The sequence below is a fragment of the Crinia signifera genome, chromosome 1 (genome assembly GCF_055691185.1).
Source record: "Crinia signifera chromosome 1, ASM5569118v1, whole genome shotgun sequence".
Taxonomy (NCBI): domain Eukaryota; kingdom Metazoa; phylum Chordata; class Amphibia; order Anura; family Myobatrachidae; genus Crinia; species Crinia signifera.
The window spans coordinates 78,473,758-78,493,802 of NC_139217.1; the positions used below are offsets into that span (position 1 = coordinate 78,473,758).

Below are 20,045 nucleotides of genomic sequence, written 5' to 3' on the forward strand. Positions count from 1 at the left end.
AAGGAGGACGCTAATGCCGGCTGGACTTCCGGGTTCTGCCGGGCGGAAGTTGTGTCACGGGGGCACCTTGGAACGCAAATTGGAACGCACGCGGTATTTTCCCGTTCTTTGCATACTTTTGAGCACCTACACGTCTCCGTTTTGATAGAGCCTCTGTTCATGAGGGGTGATAGATTTATCAGGTGTCACGGGGTCCATTATTTTGTTCCGCTTGTGCCTTTATTCTCATTTTTTTGTCTAATCCCATATGGGAAGTGACGTCATTAAGCCATCTCCATATAAACGGGCCAGCTACTCCTGTTTAATCACCTGGAGTCTGGTCCCTGATCTGGCTGCTAAACTGAGCGAGTGAGGTATGTAAGAACTGTTTTTCCTCTCCAAAGAACTATGGCTTGTATTATGTGTTCATGTATGTTGTACATCTGACACTTGACTCTATGTGTCCTAAAAGTGGTGTATTTGTCCCTATTATTCCTATCAGATTCATTGGAATATAACTATTGTTGATCTGTTGCTCCCTGCTGCGAGCTTGTCACATTGATTGTGAGGTTAGTGTTTGATATACACAAATTACCAATGGGGATCTACATATAGGAGGTTGTTCCCTTTAAAGCATTTGTCTCTAATATTAATTCTGTCCAATGTTGCCTACTGATTAGTATAATACTTTATCTAGTGTCACTCATTGAGAAATGCCCATTCTGTACTACAGTTATACTTTTTAAATTTAACTCTATTTTTATTGAATTCATATCCACACCAATTTATTCTTTATTTTATATCAGATTTCCCTGTTTGATATATACCTATGGTTTACATTATTCATCATTATTTTAGGTCTATATGTACCACACCTAAGAGTAATCCTGAACTTCTTCAGGACATTACCCCATCTTTCATTCTTCATTTAGTATGGAAATTGGTATGTTAATATTCCATCTATTATTGTTAGTATTCCCTCTGTCCTATCTTGCTCCCTCCCTGACATATTGTACATGTTCAGTTCATGTTCTAGATGCTGACAGGCATAAGGATTGAGATCTGCTTAGGATCCACTCCCTCTCTCTTTAATGAAAGCTGTATCACACTTTGACTGAGAGACACTAAGTTACTTGTGGGTATGTACCTCTAAATAAACCCCCAACACTGACCATTTAGGTCTTTGCTATTTTGCAAAAATAATAAAAAATAATAACGCTTATTTCCACCACCCAGACGGTTACCCCTGAGGAAGTCGCGTAGGCGACGAAACGCGTTGGGTTTTGTGCTTGACTGACCGTTTTTCCATGACTCCACACAGATGAATATATTGTTTTATTGTCATATTTTATTCATTTTATACATTAAATCTGTTGTATTGTGACTGAATTGTCACTTTCTGTTCTATCCGGTGGTGGATTTATTTCAAGAGGGCGCACTTTGTCCATTGTCTGATATATATATATATAATTTATTTGTAATGGCTACTATCTACAAGTAAGCGGGTGTGCCATGGGTTCTCCCGTGACCCCTGCTTATGCTAACACATATATGGTAGAAATTGAGTGTGTATTCTTCTTTAACAGGGAGGTGAGAGACAAGGCGCTTCTTTTATCCTGGAATGTTAGGAGATACCTTTATTGGAATGACTAATACATTTAAAGATAAGGGTTATTCAGACAGTATTCTGGATTCGGATGATGAGTATATAAGTAAGTTTTATTCATAGAGAGCATTTTCTTATACAGGACTCAAGGCACTTTACAGACATGAAAACAATGTACACAATACATAGGATTTGTGTAGTAAAGCAATATGTAGGTCTCAGAGACATAACAGCAAACCTTAAGAGTAAGCAAAATACAGAATTGGTGCAGGCATTTTTGGTACTTGTGTATTATAGCGGCGCCCCCGATGTACATTGCGCAATGTTTTTATCGAATCGCATCGCATTCCATGCACCCGATGGCATGCGATGCGATGCAACGCGATTTTTGCACCCTATGCGATGAAACATTGTATAAGCACCCTAAAGGGTGCTTTTAAGCACCCAAATGGGTGCTTACAATGGGAAATGCACCCCCACGCCACCCCCCCACTATAAATGTGAACCCGAAGCTTGGCGAGCGCAGCGAGCCCGCGAAGGGCGGCGGTACGCGTCCTCCGACCTTTTCATACCCCCACTATCCACGTCGGCGTGGAGTTGAGAATAGAAAGTGTGGCGAGCGCAGCGAGCCACCGAGCCTGAAGCATGGCGAGCGGACGTGGATACCTGTGAAGCCCGCGAAGGGACGCGGATACCTGTGAAGGTATCCGTGTCCGCTCGCCACGCTTCGGGCTCGGTGGCTCGCTGCGCTTGCCACACTTTCTATTCTCAACTCCACGCCGACGTGGATAGTGGGGGTATGAAAAGGTTGGAGGACGCGTACCGCCGCCCCTCGCGGGCTCGCTGCGCTCGCCGCGCTTCGGGTTCACGTTTATAGTGGAGGGTGGCGTGGGGGTGCATTTCACATTGTAAGCACCCATTAGGGTGCTTATACAATTTTTAATCGCATCGCATTGTATGGCATTGTATGCCATACACAATGTCATACAATTTTAAAATTGTATGACATTGTATAACATCGCGCGATATCGCGTCGCATCGCATACCATCGCATTCCTTATGGTATGTGATGCGATGGGCGCCGCTATAATACACAAGTACCGCATTTTTAATAATAACTTTTAATAATAACTTCCACCAGTTGTGTATTCCTCACTAACAAGGTACCAGGTGAGGCAACCATCTTGAGTGCACTTGTTAGGATAACCCTGGGTAGAATAGGTTACCCCTAGAAGAAATTACACAACATTGGGTGATTGCAGAGTAGTCAAGTAGAGAGGCTGTGGTTTGTTTAAATAAGAAAACATTGGAGACAGTTGTTGCCCATGGGATGTTAAGTTCAAAAATATTTTTGAGTAAATCAATTTAATCTAAATAGTGGAGCAATCGCTAAAAAAAGCAAAAAGTCTTTGACCAATCAGTACTACAGACGCTGAGCTAAAATTCCTACAGAATAGAAAGTTTATGCCCAGCTTCACGAGGGGATGAAATATAAAAGATATTGTGATGAAAACTGAACATCATTCAAATAACCTGTAAAAAACTTTTTATCTAGAAAGAATGGATGTTTTTGTTGCGTGGGTTGCGCAACCTGCACCTATATGGCAATGATATTGCACATCCACACACAAACAAAAGATATAAAATCAATTGGCCCCTGACATGTAGTTCAAAATACGAGATTTATGTAATTATATGCCCATGTGGGCTATATTATGTCAAAAAAATGGAGTGCCAATTTAAAGTCAGAATGACCTAACACCAGGCAGTTATCAGGGAAGCCTTGGACAATGGATCAGGAGACCAACCCATAGCAAAACCCTTGCACATTTGATGGAGTTTTGTTTATCTGTTACCATGACAGCCACCCCATCCGGGAGAAGCATTGCTAGGGAGATCCTTCTGGAGTCCCGATACACCAATTCCGCCGGATGTGACGTCTGTGTCCAGAAGTGGACAGTCCGGAACCGGGATACGTACCAGCACTATACTTGGAGTATATGCCGTGGAGTGGCCATCGGACCCCTCAATGGGAAGAGCTCCAGAGCCAGATACCTCTATTGGCGGAAGGAGTGCTGGGGCACACGGAATATATAAATATATATATATACAATATAACAGTATAAATATATATATATATATATATATATATATATATATATATATATACCCTGGATAGGGCTGGCACACTCATTTACAAATACATCCGCCTGGGGTTGCACATCAGTGATATCCCTATGACAGGGTCACAAATACAGTCCAAATAGAAGAAATGGCACTCACCAGGGCTTCAATCTTCCCAGCAAAGGGTTTTTAATCCATAAATCAGGAAAGAATTACAGGCATAGAATCTGGTCAGATTCTATGCCTGTAATTCTTTCCTGATTTATGGATTAAAAACCCTTTGCTGGCAGTAGCGCACGCAGGGGGGGTTTCTGAGTACCCAGAAACCCCCCCAGGAGTCTAAGGATGCTGGGCTGAAAGCTGAGGGTCCCTTCTTTCCATGGGTACAAGAATTGTAAAAATCGGCCTTTGGGAACCGGAGATATCTGACTTCAAAGCAGTGGTCCCCATCCAAGCCTGTTAATTGTTTTACCCAGTCAGATATTTCAGGTTCTGTCTGACTTAGAGTTTTTCTGAGGGTATATTCCAAAAGCTAGAACTCTCCCCCTTAATGGACACTAGTAGCTTGTCTCTACTGTGCTCAGAACCAGAGATTTCAGCCTTCCAGCAGCTGGTTACTGCTCCAGCTCCACACACCTGGTATGTAGTTTTATTTTCTCTTTGGCAGATTTCTCTGCCTCCTGAACTCTGATCACCTAGTCCCCAGTACAATTTGGTAGGTGGGATTATCTAGTTTTTAATTACATTAAAATCTAAGAAATGTATATCCTGGAACTGGAGATATCTGCAGTCAAGCAAGCTGTCCTCCCACCAGAAAATTATGAATAATAAGCCCACTCCACTATACACCCCTCCTCTGCATATTAAACATCCTCTACCACCCTGGAAGTTATGTATCAGGGCCCCTTCATTCAGCCCAATGCCCCCTTCTCCCACCCCATCTCCCACCATCTGTGCAGTAAAGGGGTAATTAGTGGATATTACTGATCCAGGCCCTACATGCTGAGCGGTTGATATAATACCCCCTACCACCCGTGGGACATCAAAGCTTCCCCCACCCCTACCGCTAGAGGATCAGTAGGGGCCCCAATAGAATGCTATGCCCAGGGGTCTACACTGCTGTTGGTGCCCCTGTATGTGTATATATATATTTTTATTTTATTATTATTTATATAAATTTGGTCTATCTATTACACTTTAACTGACCCGGCATATACTTGGTCACCTAAGTGTCCATCTCAGTGCTTTGCTCCGCCCCTCTGGAAACCCCCTTCTGAAAATCCTGCGTTTGCCCCTGGCTGGGAAGATTGAAGCCCTGGTGAGTGCTTGCCCCTGGCTGGGAAGATTGAAGCCCTGGTGAGTGCCATTTCTTCTATTTGGACTATATATATATATATATATATATATATATATATATATATATATAAACTGTCTATGTAGGCAAAGCACATCCCCAATATCGGCATAAACAGTCAGGTGCCAGCTGTAGGCTGTGTCCAGCCAAATACAAATACTCACGCTGCCAAAGCAGCCGCAGCAGCACACTGGAAGAATTCAATTGAAGCAGGTAATAACAGCAACGTTTCGATTTATTCAAATCGTCATCAGGCTTAATAAACATGTACAAACACTAACCTTATATCCCCATCCAAGTGACAGACGCAGCGTTACGTTTCCCGCGATCACTGCAGCAACGTCATCAGAGCGCGTCGACCACGCGCACGACGCCATGGCAACGCTTCCAGCCGGAGACGCGTTACCATGACGCCGGCGCAGCGTGTCTTCGTCACCTCGTCAGCATTGTATACAGAGAAACTATCGGTAATCCGAACGAAGCGCATTAAAAACATAAAAACCCCCCAAACAGACATGGCTATCAAGAGGGATATGTATGGAAAACATCATATTCAAGGTGATATAAGGATAATAGCAATAATAATGTGCATACATAATACCGTAAATGACACGGAAAAATAAATACATAATGTAGAAATATACATAGCACAAAAATCAAAAAGTTACACAAGACATAATACATAGAAACACAATTCAAAGAAAGGCATGCAATCCCAAATGGTCATTCAGGCCATACGGTTGCATAGTCCTCAATCGGTGAAACCAATGTGATTCACATTGTATGAGGGCCAGGGGACGATTACCACCACGTAAACGTGGGGGTATGTGATCAATAATAATATATTGAAGATTGGCCATGCTGTGGCCAGCCTGTGCAAAATGCCGTGCAACAGGCTGGTCACTCGCACCTGTGGACAGTGCAGCTCGGATGGCCATTCTATGATTGGCCATTCTTTCCCTCAGAGTACATTGGGTTTTACCCACATAATGAAGGCCACAGGGACAGGAAATAAGGTACACAATGTACTTAGTCGTACATGTGACCCTATGTCTGATTTTGTACATTTTCCCACTAAACGGATGAAAAAAACTGTCGCCAATCTTCAAACTTCTGCAGGTAATACAGTTGAGGCATCTAAAACATCCATTGCGTCTACCAAGGAAGTTAGACACCAGGGAAGGGTCAGGAGGGATGGAGATATCCGTCCTCACAACCCAATCCCTGATGTTCCTTCCCCTGGTATAGCAAGGCATCAAACGGGTTTTTGATAAGCCCAAATCACGATCAGTACTCAGGATCGGCCAATGCTTTCTGGCAATGTTTCTAATACCAGAGCTACGAGGACTAAAATGATTGACCCACGGCATCACCTGTGTGTCGGCATTCACAGACACAGGTTTAGGAGCAAGTAAAGCTACTCTAGGGGTATTCAAAGCTTTGGCTTTGGCCCTATTGAGCAGGTCAAGATCATATCCACGAAGCAAGAAGTTATTAAGCATGTTATCAATTTGAACAATAGCCTCAGCAGGATCACTGCAGATCCTGCATGCGCGGATGAACCGGGAGAATGGAAGGCCGTACTTGAGGGGGGCTGGATGGAAACTATATGAATGCAAAATAGTATTACGATCGGTCTCCTTTTTAAATAGTGAGGTGGAGATGACTCCATTCTCAAGACTCACTGCCACATCCAGGAAATTAACCCTGGATGCACTGATGGTAAAAGTAAATTTAAGGGGAGAAGAGGAACGATTGTGTTGATCGATAAATTCCCCAAGTTCGGCCTCCGATCCTGTCCAGATCATAAAAATATCGTCGATGTATCTGGTATAGAAAAAGATCCTACCAGATACATCGCGATTATCAAAAAAGATTTCTTTTTCAGCCACAAACATGTACGCATTGGCGTACGATGGGGCCACATTGGACCCCATCGCACAGCCAGAGCGCTGCAGAAAGAAACAACTGTCATGAATAAAATAGTTGTGTGTAAGGAGCATGAGCAATAAATCACATACAAAATCATCGGAGGGGCCCAGATACAATGAACTGGAAGCAATGAGATCGCGTACGGCCTGGACACCCGTCCCGTTAGGTATCACCGTATACAGGCTCGAAACATCGATACTGCACAAGAGGCTACCTGCAGGGATCGAATGTACAGCCTGCAATTTATTAATAAAAGAAGTTGTGTCAAGTAAATAACGTGGATGATGTATGATGCATGGCTGAAGTAACGCGTCAAGGTAGACAGCGGCATTTTGAAACAAGGAATTATTAGCAGCAATGATGGGCCTCCCAGGAGGCAACGTGGGGTGTTTATGCACCTTGGGTAAGGTATACATAACAGGTGTAACAGGCCATAGTGGTACTAATGCTTCACCCAGTTTTTTGCTGATAATATTCTCCTGAACAGCCCGATTGATAAACCCACTCAGTGGGTTTATCAATCGGGCTGTCCAATGTGGCCCCATCGTACGCCAATGCGTACATGTTTGTGGCTGAAAAAGAAATCTTTTTTGATAATCGCGATGTATCTGGTAGGATCTTTTTCTATACCAGATACATCGACGATATTTTTATGATCTGGACAGGATCGGAGGCCAAACTTGGGGAATTTATCGATCAACACAATCGTTCCTCTTCTCCCCTTAAATTTACTTTTACCATCAGTGCATCCAGGGTTAATTTCCTGGATGTGGCAGTGAGTCTTGAGAATGGAGTCATCTCCACCTCACTATTTAAAAAGGAGACCGATCGTAATACTATTTTGCATTCATATAGTTTCCATCCAGCCCCCCTCAAGTACGGCCTTCCATTCTCCCAGTTCATCCGCGCATGCAGGATCTGCAGTGATCCTGCTGAGGCTATTGTTCAAATTGATAACATGCTTAATAACTTCTTGCTTCGTGGATATGATCTTGACCTGCTCAATAGGGCCAAAGCCAAAGCTTTGAATACCCCTAGAGTAGCTTTACTTGCTCCTAAACCTGTGTCTGTGAATGCCGACACACAGGTGATGCCGTGGGTCAATCATTTTAGTCCTCGTAGCTCTGGTATTAGAAACATTGCCAGAAAGCATTGGCCGATCCTGAGTACTGATCGTGATTTGGGCTTATCAAAAACCCGTTTGATGCCTTGCTATACCAGGGGAAGGAACATCAGGGATTGGGTTGTGAGGACGGATATCTCCATCCCTCCTGACCCTTCCCTGGTGTCTAACTTCCTTGGTAGACGCAATGGATGTTTTAGATGCCTCAACTGTATTACCTGCAGAAGTTTGAAGATTGGCGACAGTTTTTTTCATCCGTTTAGTGGGAAAATGTACAAAATCAGACATAGGGTCACATGTACGACTAAGTACATTGTGTACCTTATTTCCTGTCCCTGTGGCCTTCATTATGTGGGTAAAACCCAATGTACTCTGAGGGAAAGAATGGCCAATCATAGAATGGCCATCCGAGCTGCACTGTCCACAGGTGCGAGTGACCAGCCTGTTGCACGGCATTTTGCACAGGCTGGCCACAGCATGGCCAATCTTCAATATATTATTATTGATCACATACCCCCACGTTTACGTGGTGGTAATCGTCCCCTGGCCCTCATACAATGTGAATCACATTGGATTCACCGATTGAGGACTATGCAACCGTATGGCCTGAATGACCATTTGGGATTGCATGCCTTTCTTTGAATTGTGTTTCTATGTATTATGTCTTGTGTAACTTTTTGATATTTGTGCTATGTATATTTCTACATTATGTATTTATTTTTCCGTGTCATTTACGGTATTATGTATGCACATTATTATTGCTATTATCCTTATATCACCTTGAATATGATGTTTTCCATACATATCCCTCTTGATAGCCATGTCTGTTTGGGGGGTTTTTATGTTTTTAATGCGCTTCGTTCGGATTACCGATAGTTTCTCTGTATACAATGCTGACGAGGTGACGGAGACACGCTGCGCCGGCGTCATGGTAACGCGTCTCCGGCTGGAAGCGTTGCCATGGCGTCGTGCGCGTGGTCGACGCGCTCTGATGACGTTGCTGCAGTGATCGCGGGAAACGTAACGCTGCGTCTGTCACTTGGATGGGGATATAAGGTTAGTGTTTGTACATGTTTATTAAGCCTGATGACGATTTGAATAAATCGAAACGTTGCTGTTATTACCTGCTTCAATTGAATTCTTCCAGTGTGCTGCTGCGGCTGCTTTGGCAGCGTGAGTATTTATATATATATAAATATATGTTTGGGAATATATAACAACAGTGTTTTACCTCAGGATGTTTTGGACACATAGCAAATAACATTTATTTCTTAATTTAAGTATGTAGTCAAAAATAAACTATTCCCTTAAGCTGAAACCTTGATATGCAGTTATTCCAAAGATGCAAAGTTCGTTCTAAGCTTTGAGCTAATAAGAACAAAATAGACAAAAATTACAACTGACAAGGATTTGGTAATTAAAGCTATGAACACAAAGCATTATTCACACAACTGTGAAAGACATATGGAAAGAACCAATTTTCAACTCCAGGAGGTCAGAGAAAGGGGGGGAACAGAAATAACAAGAGTGAACAAAATAAATTGTTTCTTAATCAAGCAGAACATAACCCTGTGTCCACATGAAATAGAAAAGACCTCAGGAAAAAAAAGTATCAGAGTATCTGGCAGTTAGATCAAAATGGAAAAGGCGCTACAGTAGCTTTGTGCATGTCTTTGATTTGATCTTTTGTGGCTGAATATGTCAATATAATTATATATACTGTATATATATTAGAAATGGCAATCTGCAATTAAAAAAATGTGTACACAAGGGCAGACTGGCCTTAGACTTAACAAGGAAGATTCCGGTAGGCTGCTGCACCTGCGAGGCCACCTGTCAGCCAGTGAATTATTTCTATGATCTGGCCTAGCCCAGAGCAGTGTACTTGTCCCTCTCCTGTCTCCCACACAAACATCATTTGACAATTCACAGAGCAGAGTAGCCGACACTGCAAACACTCATCTAAGGAAGGCACCCATCTATATCCATTGTTACATTTGTTAAAGGTACAGTAGTGGGTGCTATTGGGGGTGTAACAGGAGTGGGTGCTATTGGGGGTGTAACAATTTTTGTGGTGTTTCTGGGCTCCACTGGGGGAGAGGTGGGGGTATTTGTAACATTCGGAGGAGCTGTTTGTCTGCATGATGGAGGTTTGGGGTTTGTGCTCAGCCTCAGTGGAGGGAGATCGGGGTATTATTTGTGGAGGTTTGTGGTTGTCACACCAGCATAAAGGTGTGGGGACAACTAGGCTGCCAGCGGCTTTCACACAGGTGTAGTAATGTATAAATCCCACCTAAATTGGTGGTTGTTCCACCTACATTTGATTTGGTGCTGCCCATGTCAGCCACTTCTAAAAAAATTTCCAGTTCTATTTTTAGCTCCCGGGCCATTAGCTATACTTCCACCATGGGCCCACACCCCAAACAAGAGTCTCAACTATAGGCAGGTCCCTATTAATATGTATAGACACAGTGGGCAGTTGCCCAGGGCACAATATTAGGGTCCTTTGAGCAGAGGCATGATGGTGCCTCCTGATCTTCTTGGTAGGCAGGTTGAGAATTCTGCCTGACTGCTCTGATTGTGTATTACATACAATCACAAAGGCCAGACAACATCCTCTACCTGCCTCCTAGCCTTCCATTCAAGACAGTGAATGTCAGTCAGCATGCTGATTGTTGGATCGCTGGAGGTAACCACTAATTGGAGTGCAGTCAGCCATTAACTGTATGGCAGCAAGTGGAGTCAACAGCGTGTGACTGCCGGGGGCGGGGGGATGGTAAGTTATGTTTTTTTTTATTTTCTCTTTATTCTTTTTCATTTATTTCCTTAATACATAGCTTTGCACTTTTATTCTACCTTGTTCCTGGGCAGTAAACAGTAGCATAGAAAAGCCGGGGGATAATATTGAGAATACTGAAGGGTGGAGCAGTGATGCTGGATTGAGGGGGGGGATTGTTGCATTGGAGGGTAGACTAAATTCTATCATACAAAAAGGACCCCTATTCCTAAGTATTTCTGTAGTGATAATATATTTTTATTCACTCAGTATTCTTCAAGAGGTTTTACCATTGGATACGGAATATAGACAATTTTTGAAAAAAAGAATGAAAGAGTGTCACTAGGTGGTGCACAAAAGAATTAGATGTAAAATGTAACTTTGAATTAATTCTTGTTAAAAAGTCTTGCGAAATATTGACAAAAAAATACATAAAGTAACACATAGTCTTGTGTTACTTTATGTATTTTTTATGTCAATATTTCGCAAAACTTTTTAACGAGAATTAATGAAAAGTTACATTTTACATCTAATTCTTTTGTGCACCACCTAGTGACACTCTTTCTCTCTTTTTTCAAAAGCTGCCTAAAGCTGCCTAATGGTAGAGCCGGCCCTGGTGTTAGCTTCACAAATACAGTACTTCCTGGTCCTTAGGTGCAATTCTTTCCTCTTGTACTGTATGTACACTGGCACCCAGTGTATTTTCTTTTCCTCCGCTGTCTCATTTCTGGGGTTTTTTCAACTTGGTGGCATCCTGACAGACACTGGGAACTTACTATCCTAGCACCATCTTCTGCTGTGTCCTTAGTAGGACACATCTCCACACTGCCACTAAGTGGGAACACAGAAGGGAAACTTCACAGAGAGAGATGCCAAAGATTGGGAAGGCTGTCATGATGAGTTCTGCTCTTATATCAAAGGAGCTTTAAGAGAGAGAACTGGCAACTCTGGAGAGCCAAGGAGAGCCAAACAAATAATGTTTAAATCTGTAAATATATCCAATGAAAACAGAGAATATAGCATGGGAAACAAAAAAGCTGAATGGGCCGCCATGCCGATAGTGCTATTCAGGGGGAGTGGAGCCGCAGAAAGTAAACAAAGATTTCTGTGGCTCTACTCAGTTCATTCTGGATTCATGACTTGTCGGTTTTCTTTTTTTGCCAAGTCCCCGGGATGCCTACATGGACCCAAGAGAACGTGATCTACGCCGGAGGACCCTGGTGAGTATGGTTTCCTTCCACAGGTACCCACATTGGATTACTACTGGACCAGTGGACGGACGGATATCTACCTACATGTCAAGGTAGGTAAATATATGTATGTATGGGCTCTGTGTGTAATAAAGTTTTATTTTCATTGTGTGCGTTTATTTCACTATTTGTACTGTTGTGGAACTACAAGTTCCAGTGGGCCCTTTAATGCCCTGCATGCTGGGATTTGTGGTTCTCCAAGTCCCTGCATGTGGTGCCTGCATTTCACAGTTACGCTGCCTGCATTTCACAGTTACGTTCCAGCTGCACACAGCACTGCTCGTGGCGGGTCTGGGGCTGGCATTGTGCACTGGGGTGTTGAACTTGAACTGTCATCAATCACTTGTCACATCAATCATCATTACTGGGGTGTTGTGCAGAGGGGTGCAGTGCAGAGTGCAGACAGAGGGGTGTTGTCCAGTGCAGACTGCAGAGGGGTGTTGTGCAGTGCAGACTAGATGGGTTTGTGCACTGTGTAGAGGGGTGTTGTGCAGTGCAGAGGGGTGTTGTGCAGTGTGTAGAGGGGTGCTGTGCAGTGCAGATGGGGTGTTGTGCAGTGCAGACTATATTATTATTATTATAATTTTATTTATAAGGCGCCACAAGTGTTTTGCAGCGCTGTACAAAGGAACAATACAGGGAGACAAAGCTTGGCATAACATTGAATAAAAAACAAAAATACAGTACAAATAAAGAGCGCCACAGTTCAATACACATTACAGCTTGGATATAAGTAGTGAGGACTCAATCAACATACAACTAGAGGCTTGAGGCCAATGATGGAGATGAATATGCAGACGAAGATGGTCACTGAATGTTGGAGTATAGGAGAGCTGTGAGTGTTGTGAGCTATAGGGGTGTTGTGCAGTTCAGAGGGGTTTGTACTGTGCAGAGGGGTTTGACTGTGGCAGTGCAGACTCAGCAGAGGGGTTTGTGCAGTGCAGAGGGGTTTGTACTGTACAGACTGCTGAGGGGTTTGTGTGCTGGTTTATATATATAATATATATAATATGCTTATATTGTAGTAATTCTACTGGTTGTGTGTTAGCCAGGCTGTCAATCAGTGTAGTGGGGTACACAGGCAGGCTGTCAGTCAGCTTTTCATTGTTCTTTTTTTTTTTCATTGTGGTGTGTGATCACTGTGATGTGTGATCACTGTGGTGTGCTGCACTGCAATCCAATACACCATACATAATATATATATACTACTTTCAGAAGCAGAACAAGTTCCGTGTGTGATAGTTCTGCCTCAGCGGTCCACACCGTATTTTCCAAGGCCCGTTGATTAAAAGAAAATACAGTATAAAAATAAATGTTGCTGTTTTTTATTTTTTTTGCTGTATACTGCACCCCAATAGTATACAACACAAGTTCCCTGTGTGATTGCTCTGCGTCCACGCAGCGTTATACAAGCTGCGCATTAAAAACAAATTTAACGGAGCCCATACACTCTCCGATCCCGGCAGTGCGATGTGTGCTTTGAGGTGCGCGCTCCCGCGGCACCTCATCGCACAGTACAAAAAGTATGTGCTGCACATACTTTTTGTACTTGCTTTTCATCACATCGCATCGCATTGCATGCACAAGGCATGCACAAGGCATGTAATGCAATGTGATGGATGCTATTTTAGCCCACAACGCACGCCGGGATCGGAGTGTGTATGGGCACCTTAATTAAAATAATCCTAATCCATTTTTCTCATTTTTAATTATTCATTTTTTGTGTTTACTGCACCCATAGTATATACTGTCAGAAGGTGGGTGTGTGATTGTTCAGCCTCCAAACAGCATTATACAAGCTGTGCATTAAAAACAAATTAAATTAAATTAATTAAAGTAAAAAAATCCTAATCAATTTTCTTTTCTTTATTGTTTGTGTGTACTGCACCCCAATACACCATACTGATACTGTCAGAAGTTTTGTGTGTTAATTACCAGCCAGCTTGCTGCAGACCTTGGCCTAAATTGAATGAAAAAAACATTGTGAGCTTGTAGAGTGGTCAAAATTGTTTGGAAAGGGCTGGAAATTAATGTTATTGAGGTCAATATAACTCTAGGGACAAAAAAAAAATGCAAAAATTACCCAATTTGGGCATTTTTGCTCATTTTTGGAGAAAATCCTAATCCAAATCAAAAACTATTCACCGCTGTTTGACAAAGCCAAATCCAAATCCTGGCAAAGAATCCAAATCTTCGGCCCCGGCGCTCATCTCTAGTATGTACACAACTTTATACCATAGAGCGTTAATCTGGGTTACTTTTATGTATATTTTTTATCAGTTTTTTTTTTTTTTTTTTTTTACATATTTCAGTATTGGAGTATTTTATGTTATTAAACTGCTGGCTGCATCTGTAAATGGGTAGCTGTGCTGTAGACTTCAATTTATAGACTGCGAGTGGGGTTATGGGGTCTATTTCAAGCTTATATTGTTTATGCTGCCATTTATATTGAATATTATTATTATTATTATAATTTTATTTATAAGGCGCCACAAGTGTTTCACAGCGCCGTACAAAGGAACAATACAGGGAGACAAAGCTTGGCATAACATTGAATAAATAACAAAAATACAGTACAAATAAAGAGCGCCACAGTTCAATACACATTACAGCTTGGATATAAGTAGTGAGGACTCAATCAACATACAACTAGAGGCTAGATGCCAATGATGGAGATGAGTATGCGGACAAAGATGGTCACTGAATGTTATAGTATAGGAGAGCTGTGAGTGAAATGTGAAGAGAAGAGGGCTTTGACAACAGGAGGGAAGAGGGCCCTACTCGGAGGAACTTACAATCTAGTAGGAAGGACAGACAGACAGATTACAAGAGGTGCAAGCAAGTGGGTGGTGGTTAGATAGCAGGATGTAAACAGGCAAGGGGTCGGAGAACCATCTGGTTCATGCAGTGGAAGGGTATGCTTTGATGAATAGGTGAGTTTTCAGTGCCCGTTTGAAGCTTTGCAAGGTCGGGGAGAGTCTAATGGAGCGAGGGAGTGCGTTCCACTGAAGGGGTGCAGCACGGGCAAAGTCCTGTACTCTAGCATGGGAAGCAGTGATCAGGGTGGAGGAGAGACGACATCAGCCGACCGTAGAGGGCGGGAGGGTGTATGAATTGAGATGAGGTTAGAGATATATGGAGCAATGGAATTAGAGATGTCCCTGTATGTGAGTGTGAGGTGTTTGAAGAGGATTCTGTAGGGGAATGGAAGCCAGTGCAGATTTTGTTGAAGGGGAGTGGCAGAATTAGAGCGGCGGGAGAGGAAGATAAGCCTGGCTGCAGCATTGAGGACAGATTGAAGAGGAGCCAGTTGGGATTGAGCGAGGCCGGTGAGGAGAACATTGCAGTAGTAGAGCCGTGAGATGACCAATGAGTGGATGATCAGCTTAGTTGCACTCTGTGAGAGAAAGGGCTTGATGCGAGCAATGTTGCGTAACTGGAACCGGCAAGAATGGGCCAGGGCTTGGATGTGGGGTGCAAAGGAGAGGGAGGAGTCAAGAGTGACATCCAGGCAGCGGAGTTAGGGAACGGGGGAGATGATGGTGTTGTTAACAGTGATAGAGATATTAGTAGGGGGCATAGCTCTGGGTGGGGGAAAGATAATAAGTTTGGTTTTGTCCATATTCAGCTTCAGAAATCGCTCAGACATCCAGGTGGAGATGGCAGAGAGGCAGTTGGAAACTTGAGAGAAAACAGTGGGGGACAGATCAAGAGAGGTAGATTTGGGTGTCATCCGCATAGAGGTGATATTGGAAGCCAAAGGAGTTAATGAGTGCACCCAGAGAGGAGGTGTACAGAGAGAACAGAAGGGGGCCAAGGACGGAACCCTGAGGGACCCCGACAGGAAGGATAGAAGGTGGTGAGGTAGAGCCAGAGGCAGAGACTGAGAAGGAACGGTTGAAGAGGTAAGAGGAAAACCAGTTGAAGACTGTGCCAGAGAGGCCAATGTTTTGGAGTGTGTGGAGGAGGAGAGGGTGATCCACAGTGTCAAAGGCAGCAGATAGGTCCAAAAGGATAAGCAGGGAGAAGTGACCCTTGGATTTGGCTGACAGCAGGTCATTGGTGACTTTCACTAGGGCAGTCTCAGTGGAATGAAGTGGGCGAAAGCCAGATTGAATGGGATCAAGGATGGAGTGGTCAGACAAGTAGCTGGTTAGACGCCTGTAAACCAGCCGTTCTAGTATTTTAGAGGCAAATGGGAGAAGAGAGATAGGGCGGTAGCTTGTGGGAGATAAAGGGTCCAGGTTTGGTTTTTTAAGAATAGGAGAGACCAGAGCATGTTTGAAGGGTGAGGGAAAGATGCCAGTAGAAAGAGATAGGTTAAAGAGGTGAGCAAGGTGGGAGCAGCCAGTGGGGGAGAGGGAACTGAGGAGACGGGAGGGGAGAGGGTCCAAGGGACAGGTAGAGGGGGGAGAGGATGAGATGAGGGAGCAGACTTCCTCAGCTGTAGTAGGGCAGAAGGATGACAGAGTGGGGTAGTTGGGAGGGGAGGATGATTGGGGTGGGTGGGCAGCAGAGGGGGTATGGGAGGAAATATCACGTCGGATTATCTCAATTTTAGAGAGGAAGAAGGAGGCAAAGTCAGTGGCAGTGAGGGATGAAGGAAGGAGGAGTGGTGCAGGGCAAATAGAGTGTTGAAAGTTTCAAAGAGACATCAGGGATTGGAGGAATGGGAAGAGATGAGAGATTTGAAGAAAGATTGTTTGACAGAGGAGAGAGCAGCGCTGTAGAAGGAGAGAATAAACTTGAAATGGAGGAAGTCTGCCAGAGAGTGAGATTTCCTCCAGAGGCGTTCAGCAGAGCGTTCACATTTTTGCAAGAATCTTGTAATTTTGTTATGCTAGGGTTGGGGTTTAGAGCGTCGGAGGGGGACAGTGTGGAGGGGGGCTACAGAGTCGACAGCAGAGGTGAGAGAAGAGTAATAGAAAGAGGCAGCCTGGTTGGGGCAAGTCATGGTTGAAAGAGGAGAGAGGAAAGTCTCCAGGGAAGACAGGACAGTAGGGTCAAGAGACCCGAGGTTACGTCTGGTGACTGTGGGTCTGGGCAATGAGGGGAGAGGGGAGGATGAGAGGGTGAAAGAGAGCAGATTGTGGTCAGAGAGTGGGAAGGAAGAATTAGAGAAATCAGAGAGATTACAATGGTGGGTGAAGACTAAGTCAAGGGAGTGTCCAAGATTATGAGTGGGGGTGGAGGTCCATTGAGAAAGTCCAAAGGAGGTGGTAAGGTCAAGCAGATTAGAGGAGGCAGCATTATTGATGTCAATACTAATGTTAAAGTCACCGAGGATGATAGAGGGGAGGTCAGAGGCAAGAAAGTGTGGAAGCCACGCAGCAAAGTTATCAAGGAAAGGGGAGCAGGGGCCAGGGGGGCGGTAGATTACAGCCACAAGGAGGTGAATAGGGTAGAAGAGGTGGATAGTGTGTACCTCAAAGGTGGAGAATGTGAGGGAGGGCTCAGGTGGGATGTCGCGGAAGGTGCAGTTGGGGGAGAGGAGGATGCCCACTCCTCCACCCTGGCGGCCATCAGGTCTGACCGAGTGTGTGAAGGAGAGGCCTCCATAAGAGAGGGCAGCAGGGGAGGTAGTGTCAGAGGAGGAGAGCCAGGTTTCAGTGATGGCGAGAAGGTTAAAAAAGTGGGAGATAAAGAGGTCGTGGATAGTTGGGAGCTTGTTGCAGACTGATCTAGCATTCCAGAGAGCACAGGAGAATGGAAGGGAGGGGACAGGTGAGATAGTAATTAGGTTGTGTAGGTTATAATAGTTTTGTATGCTGCCTTCTGTTCTGTTCATTTGTGGACTAAATCTACCAAAGTTTGGAGAGAGATAAAGTGCCAACCAATCAGCTCCTGGAATTTTACAGGCTGTGCTTGATAAATTACAGGAGCTCTTTGGCTGCTACTTTATCTCTCTTTATACTATCTTTCTCCAAACCTTTATAAATCTAGCGCTTAGTGTTATAATTGTTACACTTTTTAATAAAAACATTGTTGGTAACAATTACACTGGTCATTATAGATGCAATGTTAAAGTTATATCAGCACAGTTAATTTATATATGTATCTTATAAATGAAGAATAATGATGATAATAACAACAATAATAATAATAATAATAATAATAATAATAATAATAATAATAATAATAATGAAAATAAATCTATTGTATAGTGCTGATTATTACAGAGAGTTGATGATACCCAGTGGCTGGTTTTACCTATGGGCTGCAGGGCCATAGCCCCCCAGGTAAAATCTGCAACTATGTGAAGCCAGATTTTGGGCCAGATTCTCTAAGCTTCAAAAGTGATAAAAAGGAGAGTGATAAACAGCCAGACAATCAGCTCCTACCTGCCATGTCACAGACTGTATTTGAAAAATGTCAGGCAGGACCTGATTGGCTGGTTGTTTATCACTCTCCATTTTATCACTTTGAAAGCTTAGAGAATCTGGCCCCCAGTCTGTGAGAATGCACTGGCTTCACTGTGACTGGCAGTGACTTCCTATTGGTAGTCTGACCTGCCAGTCACCCAAGGCAGTTCCCTCCATTCCCGGATGCCTCTATGGGCTGCTGCACAGTAGCCCATAAAAACAGGTTCTGCGCATGCACAGCACTGAGTACGATACCGCGAATGCACCGGACCTATGATCTTGAATATGCATCTGTGGACTGCTGCCGAAGCAGCCTATAGAGGCTGGGGGCCAGCGTTTGTGCAGTAACGGAGGGGGACCTGCAGCGGCGGCAGGTAAGAGCCGCTGCTGATGATAACCAATCTTTTTATCCTACACCTTAAAGGCAGGCTGGCAGCCTAATTGTAATACTATATTTATTATATCCTACTTAAAATTTATATAACTATTATTTTAAAGTTTAACCAATTACTGTATGTTCCAACTGGTGATGACTGAACATCAAACATATTGGAATGAATATACTGCAGGTTTTACCAGTTCTTAAGGGTCTCATCTTTTGTAATTAAACATATTCTTAGATTGTTTGAAGTCTGCTCGTCATTCCCCTTTCACAACTATCACAGTACTTGCATATGATTTGCATTTAATATACTTTGATCTTTTTTATGTGTTAATTACCATATTCTTTTTTATCATTAATCTACCCACGAGGCCTCATTTACTTGTAGCTGTGTAATCGTGAGCACAGAACTTTGTTTACAGATCCACAATATCTAATTAAATTATTTCACTTTGAATAATTATCTAATGTCACTGCATTCATCGGAAGGTTGGTAAACACAGATTATTCAAACTTTATTTGGACGGACCATAAAATATTGATTTTCAGCACAGTATCATACCTCCCAACATCAACCATTCCAGGAGGGACACAATGCTCTGTTCCTGTACCTCCTTCTTAATTTATGATTGCCCTCACCTGTTTAAAATAGGTTGATTGATAAGAAAGGCGTTTCAACACAGGTGATGGTAATCATACATTAGCAGGGAAGTCCAGGACAAGACCATTGTGTCCCTCCTGGAGAGGGTAATTTTGAGAGGTATGCAGTATATTTAGAATACTTTCTGCTGTACAGTACCAGTAAAGTAGATACAGGAGCAGGTGCAAATGCTCCTACAATGTAGCAGCTTGGATGTTTCACATTTACATTTTTGGACAACTTCTGTAGGTTGGCCTAGAAAGATCAAGGGTAGCAAACTCCAGTCCTTGAGAGCTATCAACAGTTCCATGTTTTTCAGGTCTCCTCACAGCATCATGAGTTAAGTACCGTATATACTCGAGTATAAGTCGACCCGATTATAAGCCGAGGCACCTAATTTTAGCACAAAAAAAATGGGAAAACTTATTGACTCAAGTGGGACCCTCACTCGAGTATAAGCCGAGGGGGGGATTTTTCAGCATAAAAAATGTTCAGAAAAAGTAGGCTTATACTCGAG

General features: G+C 43.4%; 1 long non-coding RNA gene across 1 annotated transcript; it reads left to right on the forward strand.

The window, feature by feature from the left end:
* The first annotated feature begins 775 nt into the window (after positions 1–775).
* On the forward strand, positions 776–1,368 carry LOC146026093 (uncharacterized). The gene is made up of 3 exons (XR_014454357.1): positions 776–922; positions 1,004–1,118; positions 1,216–1,368. It is a non-coding gene; the product is annotated as an uncharacterized LOC146026093 (long non-coding RNA).
* The last annotated feature ends 18,677 nt before the right edge of the window (positions 1,369–20,045 follow it).